Source organism: Peromyscus eremicus, chromosome 5 (genome assembly GCF_949786415.1).
Source record: "Peromyscus eremicus chromosome 5, PerEre_H2_v1, whole genome shotgun sequence".
NCBI classification, from domain to species: domain Eukaryota; kingdom Metazoa; phylum Chordata; class Mammalia; order Rodentia; family Cricetidae; genus Peromyscus; species Peromyscus eremicus.
The window spans coordinates 99,180,101-99,195,028 of record NC_081420.1 but is presented as its reverse complement, the minus strand read 5'-3'; the positions used below and the strand labels follow the sequence as shown (position 1 = coordinate 99,195,028).

General features: G+C 40.3%; 1 pseudogene; it reads left to right on the top strand.

Annotated features, from left to right (window-relative positions):
- Positions 1–653: 653 nt before the first annotated feature.
- Positions 654–1,575, top strand: LOC131910685 (mitochondrial fission regulator 2-like; annotated as a pseudogene).
- The last annotated feature ends 13,353 nt before the right edge of the window (positions 1,576–14,928 follow it).

Genomic DNA, 14,928 nt, shown 5'->3' with positions numbered 1-14,928 from the left:
CAGTCAGCCTGAGGGCCCAGTGAGGAACTCTGAATTAAAAAACAAGGGAGAGTACTGGAGAGATGGCTCAGTAGTTAAGAGCATTAGCTGCTCTTCCAGAGGTCCTGAGTTCAATTCCCAATATCCACACTGTGGCTCACTAGCATCTGTAAAAAAACAAGAGACCACCACCCAAGGTTGACCTGTGGTCACACACATGTATTAACACATACACAAAAAAATGTAAAGTTTTGATAGATACCCACACCTTTTCCAATTAGAGGTAAGATCTAAAGTGAGGAGAGAAAATTATAAAAACAACAACAACACACTTGACACATTTGTATTTTCTTTGAAGAGATCTCAGATATATTTTATCCAAGTTTGTGAATACATGTTTGATATAAAAATTTTAATGGTCTTTCTTACTCTGTGCCTTTGGGAAAGTTGTTATAACAAAGATGAGAAACTAATAATGTAATTCAAGGTCTCTATAAAAAAAAATTTTTTTTGAGAGGCGGAAAGAGTGAGCCTGCCCTGGGGGGGGGGGGGGGGGTCAGTCCCTCAGAGTCTTCGTGGGGCTCAGTGGAGCCAGCCCTTCTCAGACAACCTGATGGTGTGCAGTGTAGCAGGAAGGTACCAATGAACAATGTTTCACTGAACTTAATTCACCAATGTCTCTCATAGTGAATATATTAAGAAACATGCTGGAATATTTTGGTGTTCCCATAGACCAGGATTTGCCGACTTTGCAAAAATAAAGACCCGGGGTCTGCTGGGAGTCTCATTCGTATTATTGGGAGAATGCTTTCTTTATTACCTTGTTGAAGACCTAATTTAGAGTTGATCCCACACTTGAACTCTGAATATTCTGATGACTATGAACCTATGGTTCCATCTTCTGCTGATGTTTTACGTGTTGCCAATGATGAACAAGCCAGTTATCTCAGGATATGGAAAGAGGAGGAAGGGAAAATGACCTTTTCATGCCTTCAAAACTGATTTTGAAGCCATCACCACCTGCTCTAAGACAGAACAAAGCAGTGGAAGACGATCTGCTCGTAAGGCTACCACTAAAAAGATAGCTGCCCTTGAGGATGACCTAACTTTCCTGCAGTCTCCCATTGCAGTAATGAACCCAGCATGGACTGAATGTCCATCATTATCAGTGATTTCTGGGCCGAGTGCAGAACCAGATCACTTTCCAAGTTCAGTACTTCCTCCTCCTCTCTTTCCTCAGTCTTCTCTCCAGCCTCTATGTTTTCCTCCCAAGCAACCTACACGCAACAGAGATAATTGGGCAGATGAAGTGAAAAGACAGCCCTTGGGGGGTTAACAAGATGAATGATAGTCATCATTCAAAAAGCCAGAGAGTTAATGATGTTCCAAATATGGTGGGTGTTCTAAAGGACATGAATAAGGTCACCAGGTGGTAGACCCATTCAAAAGAGGAGAAGACAGAGTTCCCATTGGGATCCAGTGTCTTTAATATCTAATGAATGGGAACAGAAGGTTGCATTGCAAGATTTCTTTGACAAAGAAAATGGATCTTATGACTGCTCTCCATTTTCTAGTGCAGAAATGTCAAGATTTTGATGTCAAATTTCCCCAACAGAAAGTCAGTGATGTAAGGGAAGAACTGGTAATATAAAAGCAGTTATTCAAGGTATCCGAAGTGAAAGCTGTGCCTACACTTGGGAGGACAGATCCAGAAATGTGCTGTGTTATCCTTTGCTGCCTTTCAGAGGGTCACAAACTCTGTTAGGGTGATTAAGACTTATCTTGGGACCTATCTGCACCCAACCTGAGGAAGGGATTTAAGAATACTTGTCTCTGGTTTTAGAAGACCTGGCAGTTAAGTGGCTACTGAAGAGAGTTGGGTGTATAGATTTTTTTCCCCTTTATGTGAGTGCTACTGAAAACGGAATGCATGCTTCAGTGATTTTCCTACATAATTCTGGCTTCCTACTTAAGCTCCTTTGGATTTTGTAAGCTGGATTTTGTAAGTGTGATATGGTTTATTTGGCCTTCAGCAACTTGGAGATTTTCAATGAGTAAAAGGTGATAATTTTTCCATTAAGATAGTTATAGTTTTAGTCATATAGAATTGAACTTTCTGAAACTTCCTGAGGTAATCGATTATCTTGACTGCCAAGTGCTGCACGTAGAAGTAGACTTTTGATAAGTTTTGTCCACACTGGCTTTGCACATACATATGCCTGGCATGTTCCCTTTGTTCTCTAGTACATTTGCACCTTATTTTTTTTTGGTAAATAGACTGTACAGTAAATGAATCTTTTGAAAAAAAGAATAATTTTTGAAATAATGTCAGTAATGTTACTGTTGCCTTGTCCATGCGATGAGTATATGTTTTTTCTGATCTCTTTTCTTAAATATGAGAAAGTGATCCATTTAGTAAAAAATATTATTCCAAATGTTATTTTCTAAGGGTGTGAGCAAGATTACTGAAGCTGAATGGAAAAGTGGTGCATAGATATTTCTACCCCATTGAAAAAAAAATCATTCCAAAATATCCACACACACAGTAACTAACTTCATTATTTTAGTACGGTTTGTTCTCTCTGTCTCTCTGTCTCTCTGTCTCTCTGTCTCTCTGTCTCTCTCTCTCTGTGTGTGTGTGTGTGTGTGTGATCTCTGTCTTTGTTTCTGTCTGTCTCTTTCTCCCTGTGCTCGGTGTGTGTGACTCTAGGATCAAATGCAGGGCCTTATGCGTATTAAGCGAGTGCTGTGCCACTAGCTCCATGCCCAATCCTTAGCATGAGATTTTTATTCAAGTGTGACTCATTTGACTCACCACTTAGTAATTTCTGACTAAGGTCGATAGTCTGTATTACACACACACACACACACACACACACACACACACACACACACACACACACACTTTTGGATTCTGCCATCCCATCAATTTGTTTTCTATTCAGAAAAACAAAGGAACAAACATCAAAACCAAATAAAAACTTAGGAAGGAAAGAAGGGCAGTTTAAATATGCATCCACGACACGGATACTTTCGAAGGCAAGGAGACAACGACAGGGAGTCACGGCTGCCTTTCAAGACCTCCCATAAATCCAGTAGTAACTCCAGTGGGAGAACAAAAGTCACCTACACTTTGAGAAATCACCTAAGGTAAGATGGATCTGATGACTCTTTCCTTTCAAAATAAGAGGGAAAGCCTTGCATGATTGTCAAGTGGTAGTGGGGGAAGATCTGAAACCAGGGAGTTTATGTGAATTTGCAGGAGTCTGAGCTTTGCAGCATCTGGATGCTACACCTGAGGGTGACACTGTGAAGAATGGACAGAGATGCACCTTCCATTGCCTCTCCTTAGGTGACTAGTGGACAGCCAGATGCAGGCCCTCTACGATTTGTTCTGCTCCTGCCCACCTGTGATAAGATCTGCAGAAATCATTTAGAAGGCTGAAAGATAATTTACTATTTTTCTCTAAGCTTTCCACTTTCTACAAGCACCAGGTCCTCTCCAAGTGAACTAATCCTACTGTAAAGGATTTCTGGTTTCGATTCTTCTAACCTACCAACAAGGCTTTGGATGAACTCTGGTACAAATCAATGGTCTTGATTTCTGGGGTTTTGCTTTTTGTTTTTACTTTGCTGTTTTGGTGTTTATTCTTCTAAAAAGCTGTTTCTATGTCTTTTACCCCCTCTTTCTAACAGTCCCTCCCTGCCTCTATCACGAGATGGGTATTATAGAAGACAGAATTATAGAATTTCTATTTTTCATACCATCTCCAAATTTTACTTTAGAATCTCATGCTTTGGAAAAAAGTAAAGCCTCAGTTAGCACACGATTAAATATCTAGGCAAATCTTTTTCTTGGAATAGGCCTTAAAGTGAATCTTTGGAGTCAGGACAAGAAGAATCCATGGTAAACTGCAGGACAAGAGGATGCTCGAGAGAGGTAAGAAGCCAGGCATATCACTAGGTGACTCTGGAGTAGAAGCTGCTCTGGTTCAAGGACAAAATACAGAGAACGTGATATCAAGCCTGTGTGTTAGCCTTGACCCATAAGAGATGCACACCTAAGCAGTTTTGCTTCAATCAAACCACATCAAATGAGATCATGGACATGTTTCAGGAAGGTACTGAAGCATTTTGAGTTATGTGTACCTTTCAGATCTGAACCAATGGTCACGCCACCACTCCTCCACTTCCTCCTCCTCTTCAGCAGTCTGAGAGTAGAGATGCCCTTATGTAGAAATATACGCCCGCTGTGTCTCCCAACCAAAGCAACTGTTTGAAGAGCAGGAGTTATGATAAAAGGCACTTACAGCAGTAAGTACTGTCTTAGGTAAAGTACTGAACACCTGTTTAGTTTTTACTAATCACCCAAGCAATTATAACAGGAGCACATAAAAATACCTCTATATCTGCCATTCCCAAATTAGCCACATTTCCTATTAAGAATTGCCTGTGGCTTATCGTTCATCTCATATTTTTAACCTATACAGAAAAAGGAAAGTTTATTTTAAAGGTACAAAAGAATCAAATTTGTATTGTAAGCAAAGTCTTCATTAACAAGTGGACACAGAAATTATATTTTTGAAAAGTAAACATTAGGCTGGCTGATATACATGGGAGGCCTGCCCTTTTCTGAAGAGAAAGGAGGAGGAATGGATGCGGGGGGGGGGGGGGGAAGAGGGGAGCTTGGTGGAGGGACTAAGAGGAGAAGAGGGAGGGGAGGGGAAACTGTGATAGGGCTAGGAAATAATTACCTTTTTAAAAACTGAAAAAAAAAAAAAAGAAAGAAAAGTAATTGTTAGCACAGTATGGTAGGTCACACTGAAATCCCAAAATTTGGGAGGCTGAAACAGAAGGATCACTACAAGTTTCAAGCCAGCCTGGTCTACATAGTGAGTACTTGGGCTACAGAGTAAGATCTTGTCTCAAAAAATAATTAAGAAAAGCTAAATAATTAAAATGAATAACACAACAGCTAGTGTGAAATGTTTTACAGTTAGGAAAGAAGGCAGACTGGCTGGGAAGATGTTTCAGTGGGTAAAGTGCCTGTCACCCAAGTCTGAGAACCTCAGTTCCATCTCTTCACCCATTTAAAAGCTGGCCATGATGGCACGGGCCTGTAATCCTGTGAGACCAAAGCTCCTCCATTTTTACAGAATAACAAGTTAATCATGTGATGGTGACACTGTGACCATGGAATGTCCCAATCCTGGCCTCTATAGTGATTGTTTAACCACAGAATGTCCCCACCTAAGGGCAGCCAATGAGAAATGGTGACGGGCAGCCACCTCCTTATAAGTGAGATTAAACTATGATTTCTGGAAAGTCCCTAGAAACAAGCCAATCAGAAATGTACATGTATGGAAATCCCCTGCTATTGTAATCTTGTGGTTTTTGCCTTTAAAAGCTGTGCACAATTCAGACTGGGTACTTCCTCCAGACTCTACTGCACTGGATGTGTTGGACGAAGTCCCTGCCTAGGCTTGTATTGCTCTTCAATATCCCAAATTAAAGCCTTGCTTTTGCATTCCAGTATGCTCGTCTTCTGTGGTCTCTCTGGGGGTCGAAATCTGGGGACACCACCACCCACCACTGGAACTCAGAAACAGCAGGATATCAGTGGCTCACTGGCCAGCCAGTCTAGACACCCGCTGAGTACCAGGTTTGGGGTAAGACCCTGTCTCAAGAAATAAGATAGAAATCGAGAGAAGAAAACTGATAGCCTCCACATGAACGTACATGAACACAAGTGGGGACAGAGAAGGGGGTTACAAGTTTAGAAAGTTTTCAGAAAGCAAACTATTCCACTCAAATCAAGTATACAAGAAGGTCTCACAGCCGGGCGGTGGTGGCGCACGCCTTTAATCCCAGCACTTGGGAGGCAGAGCCAGGCGGATCTCTGTGAGTTCGAGGCCAGCCTGGGGCTACCAAGTGAGTTCCAGGAAAGGCGCAAAGCTACACAAGAGAAACCCTGTCTCGAAAAACCAAAAAAAAAAAAAAAAGAAGGTCTCACATGTTGAATGAGGAAGGTTGGTGAAAGAAATGAACTTCGAAAATGCATAGAGAAGTGGTGGCACATGCCTTTAATCTCAGCACTTGGGAGGCAGAGCCAAGCGGATCTCTGTGAGTTTGAGGCCAGCCTGGTCTACAGAGTGAGTTCAAGGACAGGCACCAAAACTACACAGAGAAACCCCATCTCGAAAAAAACAAACAAACAAAAAAATGCATCAAGAGCAGAGAATAGGGAAAATGAGAGGCTTTCATAAGCTAAATGTCAATGAAGGAGAGATGCGGGATCACCACAAAACATGGCAAGTGAGTATCTGGGAAAAACGTTAAACTAGTTCTTTCCTTCCGACTTTAAAAGGCTGAGAGTAGCCAAGGTAACCCAAATCATTACTGAGAAGCCAGGAAGTGAAACAGTACTTGAGAAAAACTACAAATACAAATGTATAGAATCGGATAGAGAAACAATTGCAGATAATTAATAGTGTGAAAGTCTCAATAATGTTTTGGTTTCCTGGAAGTCCAAAGCCAAACCCATCATCAAAAGAGAACATCAAAACAACCCAGATGACACTCCCTCTAGGCTCTTGAGGTAGAACGGCTAGAGACCTTGGTTTAGATAACTCAGCAGCATTGCTCCCTTTGATTCGCCTTCAATTGGCCATGAAAAACATGCCCAGCTGATTATTAGCAGCCCTCATTTTTTTACAAAATTCATGTCAAGCTCCATAGACTTCTCACAAAATCCAGGGGTTAATTTAGAATGACAACTTAAAAAGACAGCAATATCATCAAATATTTTTGAATCCTTAGTTATTATTTAATAAAGCTTTGTGACACTGGATAGATCCCAAGAAAAAATTTTTATGGCTTAGTTTTGATACGATAGAGTATGTACCAATGGTTTTAAAGCCTCACTACCTCCTTTTGGTCATAGATTACCTGATAACACCCAGTGACAAAGAGTTCAGTACAAAAGGAGGAACTTAAATCTCACCACACTGACTTTAGAATTTGACTAATAGGTCAGGAATAAAGAATAGTGATAGATGGCAAAAGGAATGATAATAGAAAAATGATAAGGAATGGAGCTAAAACCCATATGGCTTTCTTTTTGTCAATATCAAAATTAAGCAAGGACTCCTTAAAGTTAATGAAACACACATCCTATATCCAAGTTTTATGGACTATGGTGGTTTAAATAAGAATGGCCCCCAAAGGCTCATATGTTTGAATGCTTAGTCACCAGGGAGTGACTATTTGAAAAGATTAGAAAAATTAGGAGGTGTAGCCTCACAGAGGAACTGTGTCACTTGGGGTGGGCTTTGAGGTTTCAAAAGCCCATGTCAGCCCCAGGTATTCCCCAGTCCTCCTCTGCCTACAAATCAGGATGTTGCTCTTAGGTACTGCTCCAGCACCTGCCTGGTTGTGGCCATGCTCCCCACCACGATGATAATGAACTAAATTTCTGAAACAGTAAGCCAGCCCCCAACTAAATGCCTTCTATTATAAGAGTTGCCTTGGTCATGGTGTCTCTGCAGTAATAGAACACTGCTGAAGACATGCACAAAGGAAAGACTTGACTCCTTTGAAATTTCTTATTCAAATTCTATGGTTGGATAGAGCAGCTCTGGGGAAATGGGTGGGAAGCACAAAGGAAACAAAGACTGGCATCCAGAGACATTGGCAGGACTTGGAGGTGCTTTGGAAGTGAATTGGGAAGACTGATTTAAAAGACACTGCAGATTCTACTATGCATACCTCTACAAGTGTCAACATCACAGTAAGAAGAGACAAAAGCACCCAGCATGGTGGCTCATTCCACAAAGCCAGCACTTTGGAAACTGAGGCAGAAGGATTGCCATGAAGCTAGACTAGGCTACACAGTGAGTTCCAGGCCAGCATGGAGCTATAGAGTGAGACCTTGTTTTAAAAAATAATAATAATAAAAATTAAAAAAATAAAGAAGCCAAAACCAAAACAACAAAAAGGTGTAATAATTCACTGAATGAATATTACCATGAAAGAATGAAATCCTGAGGCAGAAGGATTGCCATGAAGCTAGACTAGGCTACACAGTGAGTTCCAGGCCAGCATGGAGCTATAGAGTGAGACCTTGTTTTAAAAAATAATAATAATAAAAATTAAAAAAATAAAGAAGCCAAAACCAAAACAACAAAAAGGTGTAATAATTCACTGAATGAATATTACCATGAAAGAATGAAATCCAGATGAGGCTATCCAAATATCTACATGATTTTACATCTTTAGCATACATGCTTTCTTCAACACAGTATAGGAAGCAGATTACAAAATAAGAGAGAATATAAGTGTCTTTTCACAATTAGGATATGTGAATGACAATAATAAAGCGTGAAAATCTAATGCCACAGTTAGGAAAATTCTATAATTAATATTTGGATAGTTTAATTTGAAGTATGAAAATGGCCAATAAGCTAAGGGTGGGAAAAAACTTGAGAAACTCTGAAGAGACAGCATAATTGAGTAACTAAAAAGGGAAGCAGCAATAGAGCAGCCAGAATCAGAATAAATTACTCATTTATTAAAATGAAATAGTAATATCTTTAAAATGATAAATTCCTGAAATAACTAGACAAAAGGAAGCAATCAATAATTCTAACCTTAACTTTCAAAGGAATAGCAAGAAAATATCCTCAATTATCTTCCAAGTAGTTCTTAATAATACTTTCTAGAATCCTTGGCAAATTCACATGTGAGAATTATATAAATTCAGGTAATGGCCAGTGGTTCCTGATAAACCCATGTAATTCATTATTCCCCCAAATCAGTGATAAGTAAAGCTGATAAAGAAACAATTCACACATACCAGGAGCATCAGTTTCATATTTATCGATCTTAGAAACCTTTAACTTTAGGGGAAGGGCACTGGGGATTGAACCAGAGCTATCTCAAGTGCTAAGTGAGACCTCTGCCAGTGAACTATGACCCCACTCTCCTAAGTTTCAAACCTCTTGGAATTTTGAGCATAGCAGACATTTACTCTCTTCTCCAAAACATTTTTACTGTTACCTGTGCAAGTTAAATACCATGTTTGTTGAGCCACAGTATGACAAGTATGGTAGCATTTGTGTGTGTGTGTGTGTGTGTGTGTGTGTGTGTGTGTGTGTGTATTTTTTATTTCTGTCACAAACAATAATGATTCTTAGATAAGACCATATTTGTTATACTCAAATGAAACATATTATACCAAAATCAACACCAAAAATCAATATTAAAAGTCTAAAAAATTCAGGTATATTGAAAAACTTCTTGAACTAAATCATACCAACTATTTCTTAGATTTTAACTTCTAAATCACATTTTGTGTGTGTGTGTGAGAGAGAGAGAGAGAATGTGTGTGTGTGAGAGAGAGTGTGTGAGCGTGTGTGTGTGAGAGAATGTGTGAGTGTGTGTGTGTGTGTGTGTGTGTGTGTGTGTGTGAGAGAGAGAGAGAGAGAGAGAGAGAGAGAGAGAGAGAGAGAGAGAGAGAGATAGTTTACTATGGTCAGGACCAAAGTTTAATGATTTTGCTGGCCATCCTTATTACAGTATTAGCTAAAGAAAATGTTCCTCTTCCTTATGCACATCATAAAGAATCCAGAGCTCTTCTCTATGTAGCAGATATGTTGTAAACACTACATTTAATCACAAACTAACCTGACATTCACAAATATAACATGTTTTTAAAACAACACTTATTCTAGGTGCTAAAGTTATACAATATTACTTCAGTTCACACCTTTATAAAAAGCAATATATCACAAGTGGTGACAGGGGGGTCAACCAAAGAGGATGACTTAAAGGGACCACAAGAGGCAAGTGTCAAATGAAGGAAACACACAGGGCAACCTGGAAACTTTCGAGGACTTCAACTTCTAAGACAGTGAGAGCAAGAGGCTAAAGCATTGTACCTGGGGAGGAAATCACAGGCCAGGTGTGCACAGGACTTAAAGATAAAGTCTCCACCTTTCTCATTTGCTTCCACAGCCCCACCTACCTCAATATCAAGTCTAAGTCAACAATTTTGCAGAATGAATCAACAAAATAGTCATATTACAAAGTCAAAAGTCATGTGATTCCATTAACATATTATCAATACTGCTTTTGTTTTTCCAGTGCTAGGGCTCAAACCCTAGGCCTTGTGCACACTAGTCAAGCACTCTACCACTAAGGTACATCACCAGCCCTCATGCTTATGTTGTATGGAGACAAGCACTTGGTTGCTCAGGTTATTTATTGTTTTAAGATCCTTTGCAAAAATTAAAATCATTTGGCGGCAATGCAGGCAGGCAGTGAGGGCCTGAGTTCATGGGTACCATTTTCATAGAGTATCTAGAAATCAATTAAAATGAAAAACAGTTGACTGTACACCTCAAATCAGGAGCCTTTCTGTGACACAAATAATCAAAATTATTCAATGCGGAATATTTTTAAGAATGAAGGGACAGGCTAAGCTTCAGAGATGGAGATGGCTCGGTTGGTAGAACGTTTATCTAGCATACACGAAGCCTTGAGATTGATCCTGAGGCCCACATGAGCCACTCATGGTACTGCACAACTGTAATCCAGGAACACAGCAGCTAGAAACAGGAAGATTAGAAGTCCAAGGTTAGCTGCAGTATATAGTGAGTTCAAGGACATCCTGGCTTATATGAGAAATTGTCTTAAAAAAAAAGTAAAAGGCATGTTAGGCTTCAAAGAACTCAAGGCCAAATGAAAAGGGCTGGATGCTAATGCATAGGTACAAATGTTCAAAGCTTAAATAAAAATCATGAAATGGCAGTTAATGATACCTACAATAATGATGCTAAGGAATAGATGGTTTTCTAAACAAATTAAGTTCTAGGTGATCAAAATTCAATGTTTAATAGCTCTAAACTAGATTTTCCCATGAATTATAGTCAGTGGACATGAATAGTTTGCCATCTATTACTGAAGTAGCTGTATAAACGGCAGTTACGATTCTGACAGATGGGTAAAGATCAAATTATGAGAGGCTTACCTCAAGGAATATAAAGAAGGCAGCCTCTTGGGGTCTGCTATAAAAATGTCTAAGAATGTGAACACTCTGAGCTATTGCAGACAGAGGAACATCATGCCCCTTTTACTGCCCATCACAAAGTTTTACAAAGAATTAATGATCAACATGTGTCACTTATAGCCTTTCTACCTTTCTTGTGAGAACAGTTCAGCATTCTATAGAAATGGATTCCAGGTTGTCTAGGAATGAATGATTTGATAACCAAGCACACAATCCAGAGAAATAGAGCATGAAGTGACAGTTTTGTTGACTTGTTGCATGTTATATGAAATTTGTTACATTTTACAGAAGACAGACATATCTATTTTAAAAATGGATGGCTGCTGCTCTATTAACTTTTGTGATTCTGATACAATCAAATCACCTAGGGGCTGTAGAGACATGTGAATAGCCAAACGACTAACAACAAATATCCTCACAGCATTCGAAGGACCTTAGAAAAGACCTGCTTAGGTCTGAATAGACAACTTAGTAGATAAGAGCTTCTGCTGTGCAAGCATGAGGACCTGGGGTTTAGTTCCCTGCATCCAAGTAAATGCTGGATGCTGTGACAGCTGTAAACCCAGCACTGGGGAGGCTTGGAAAGGTGAAGAGACAGGCAGGTCTCCAGAGCTTGCTGGCCGGCTTACCATCTATCAGTGAGCTCTTGGTTCAGAGAGACCCTATCTCAAAACATAAGGTGGAGGGCAAGAGAGGAAGCTATCAACATTGACCTCTGGACTGCCCATAGGTGTGTGCCTGCATAAACATGTGCATACACATACACTGCCCTCCACACAAACCCAAATAAAGAAACGACTTGGTTAAATCCTCCATCGAATGTAAGGATCCCTTTTCTTAAATAAAAGATGAATGCATCTTTCAGCATCCTTTTCCCAGCCACGCGGAGGTTCTCCTTCATCACCATGCCCTGTAACCTCGTGCACACACGGCTGAGACTGAGGCATCACCACTGCTCCTTCTGCTTTAACAGTGTTCATATATCTGCGACTAGCTGAAATTTACTGAGCTTAATAATCAGAAAATTGGCCTCAAGTTGGCCTCAGGTTTTTTTTTCTTGTGAAAACATTAAAAAAGAAACATTCTTAAACCACAAAATATTCAGATAGGCTTTTTTCATGCTGAGGCAACATTTTAAAAAAATCTATTATTTAACATTTAATCAGTATCCTGTTCACCTCTACAGAGGATAATGATTTATGATATGGCCACTGGAATATGGCATTACAAATTCCTACCTGTAGTTAATTTCTTTTAGTTGTTACTCATTTAAGTCTCAATTCTAACACACTTCTCAGATGTTATTCTTGTTTACACTCTTTGTTCTGTAGCTGCTGGCGGGGGACACATGTCTGCCGCACTGGCATATCGATACGAGGGAAGCCATGACAGTTTTAGAAATGAATCAAGCTTGTAAGTAATGGAAATAAAAATGAAGAACATTAAGAATTAGCTTATAATCGGAACTGAGAAACAATGGAGAGGGTAACAAGGTTGGCAAGGTGCTCTGAGGCTCTGTAAGAGTTTGTGTCTGAAAAAGGAAGGGTCACCTACATCAGCAGTTATGAATGGAAAGACGTGTAAAACTGCTCAGTATAATTTGCTGAAGATGAATATACTTGTCTGCAGTGTTCTGGGGCTTAATCATTTTTATTGCTACTTCTATTTTGTCGACAGTGCTTAGGTACCAGTCAGACATAAAAGGAGCTCTGTCTTCCAGATGTCCTTTTGCCAGAGGTTTGAGGAACAGAATATTCTTCCTGCGACATGCAGAGGATGCAGCCCTAGTCTCCCAAATCACCATATCATAAATTCCTCTCCACTTTGCTATTCATTCGCACCCTTAGGTCTCTGTGACCATTTGATGACTTCCAGCTCTCACTCCCTTTGAATTCCCATTTTCTTTTATTGTTTTCCTCCTAATGCGGCAGCTTCTATTTTGGAGGGGCAGAACCTCACCCTGCTACTTCCATCCATCCTTCTCCGCACTCTTGCTACCTTTACATTGCTTTAATGCCCTTTCTCACTTGCACCACCTCCTAATTTAATGGCATCTGTGAGTTTCATTAACATGCTTTTTACTCCGTTTTCTACATCATTAATGCAGCAGCCATATAAGACAGGACATAACACTGATCCTTGCAGCACCTAGACACGTTCCCTCACTTGATACATTGCCATTTATCGTTTATCGATATTTTTTATGGTTCTCTAGCCAGTTTGAGTCCGTGTGACTCTGCTTATAACTGGGATAATTTGAATTAATTGTGCACAGATGTCAAGAGTCACTGCATCAAAAGCTTCACTGAATTTGAGAAACACTACATCTACCATAGTTCCGGGTTTACAGGGATTAGTTATATCTAAAAACCTTATCATTTCAGACCTTTGTAAGTCTAGCCACTTCTGTATATTTGCTTTTCTTTTAATATTTGTGCCATTATTTTCTTGTGAATACAAATAAAATAATGATCTTGTGGTATTGTATTCCCCCAAATATTGTGCATGCTAATAAACTTATCTGGGGTCAGAGACAGAGCAGCCACAATATTAAACATAAAGGATAGGCAGTGGTATCACACGCCTTTAATCCTAGCATTCCAGAGGCAGAAATCCAGAGGCCGTGTTCAAGGATACAGACAGGCATGGTGACTCATCATGCCTTTAATCCCAGAAAGCAAGCCTTTAATCCCAGGGAGTGGTGGTAGAAAGCAGAAAGGTATATAAGGCGTGAGGACCAGAAACTAGCATCATTTGGCTGGTTAAGCATTTGGCTGGTTAAGCTTTCAGGCTTTCGAGCAGCAATTCAGCTGAGACCCATTCTGGATGAGGACTCAGAGGCCTCCAGTCTGAAGAAGCAAGACCAGCTGAGGATCCGGCGAGGTGAGGTAGCTGTGGCTTGTTCTGGCTCTCTGAACTTCCAGTGTTCACCCCAATAACTGGCCTCAGGTTTGATTTTATTAATAAGAACTTTTAAGATTCATGCTATATGATCTTATTTTTTTTTCTGTATTTCTTGTCGTGCATATACCCGCTCATGGAGCAGCCAGAGGGGCCTTTGGTTTCATTCCTCAGGAGCTGTCCACCTTGGCTTTTGAGACGGGGTCTTCCACTGAGGCCTGGGGCCTGCTGATTAGGCTGGGCTGTCTGGCCAGTGAACTTCAGGGTTCTACCTGTCTCTGATCCCTCAGCGCTGGGACTCCAAACACACACACCACAGTGCCTGGCTCTTTGACATGGGTGGGAGCGATGGAACTCAGGTTCTCATCATACGTGTATGACAAGCATTTACTGAGAAAACATCTTCATAACTTGGTAGTTATTTTAGAGTAGCCGAAAAGTTACAGAGAGCAGAGTTCTCGCATCCCTTTCTCCAGTATTGGTATCTTACAAAACCCATGTTAAGTTCCCGAAAATCAAGGAGTCAACAGAAGAACAGCAGACTACCATTAACTAGAGACTTCTTTCTGTTCCCATTTCCCTTAAACTTTTTCTGTGCCATCGCATGTAGTGGTCTTGTCTGCGAGTCTCCAATATCTTAGACCCTTTCTCAGTTTTCCCTTTTTATTATCGCTATTGATTGGTTACTTGCGCTTCCCTCAAAATCTCTCTGTTGGAGTCTGGTTACAGTGGTATTTGGAGGGAGAGCCTCCGGCAGTAGGTCATGAGGACAGCCTTTGCACATGGGATCAGCACCCTTTTCAAAGAGACTGCAGAAAACTCCTTTACCCTTTCAGTCAAATGAGTTCATGGCAAGAACGCCTAAGAGCCAGGAAACAGGCATTCATCAGATGCCGAATCTGCCAGGGCCTTGACCATGAACTTCCCAAACCAAGAATTGTAGAGAAAGAAATGTTTATAAGCCCCCCCCCCCACTAGCT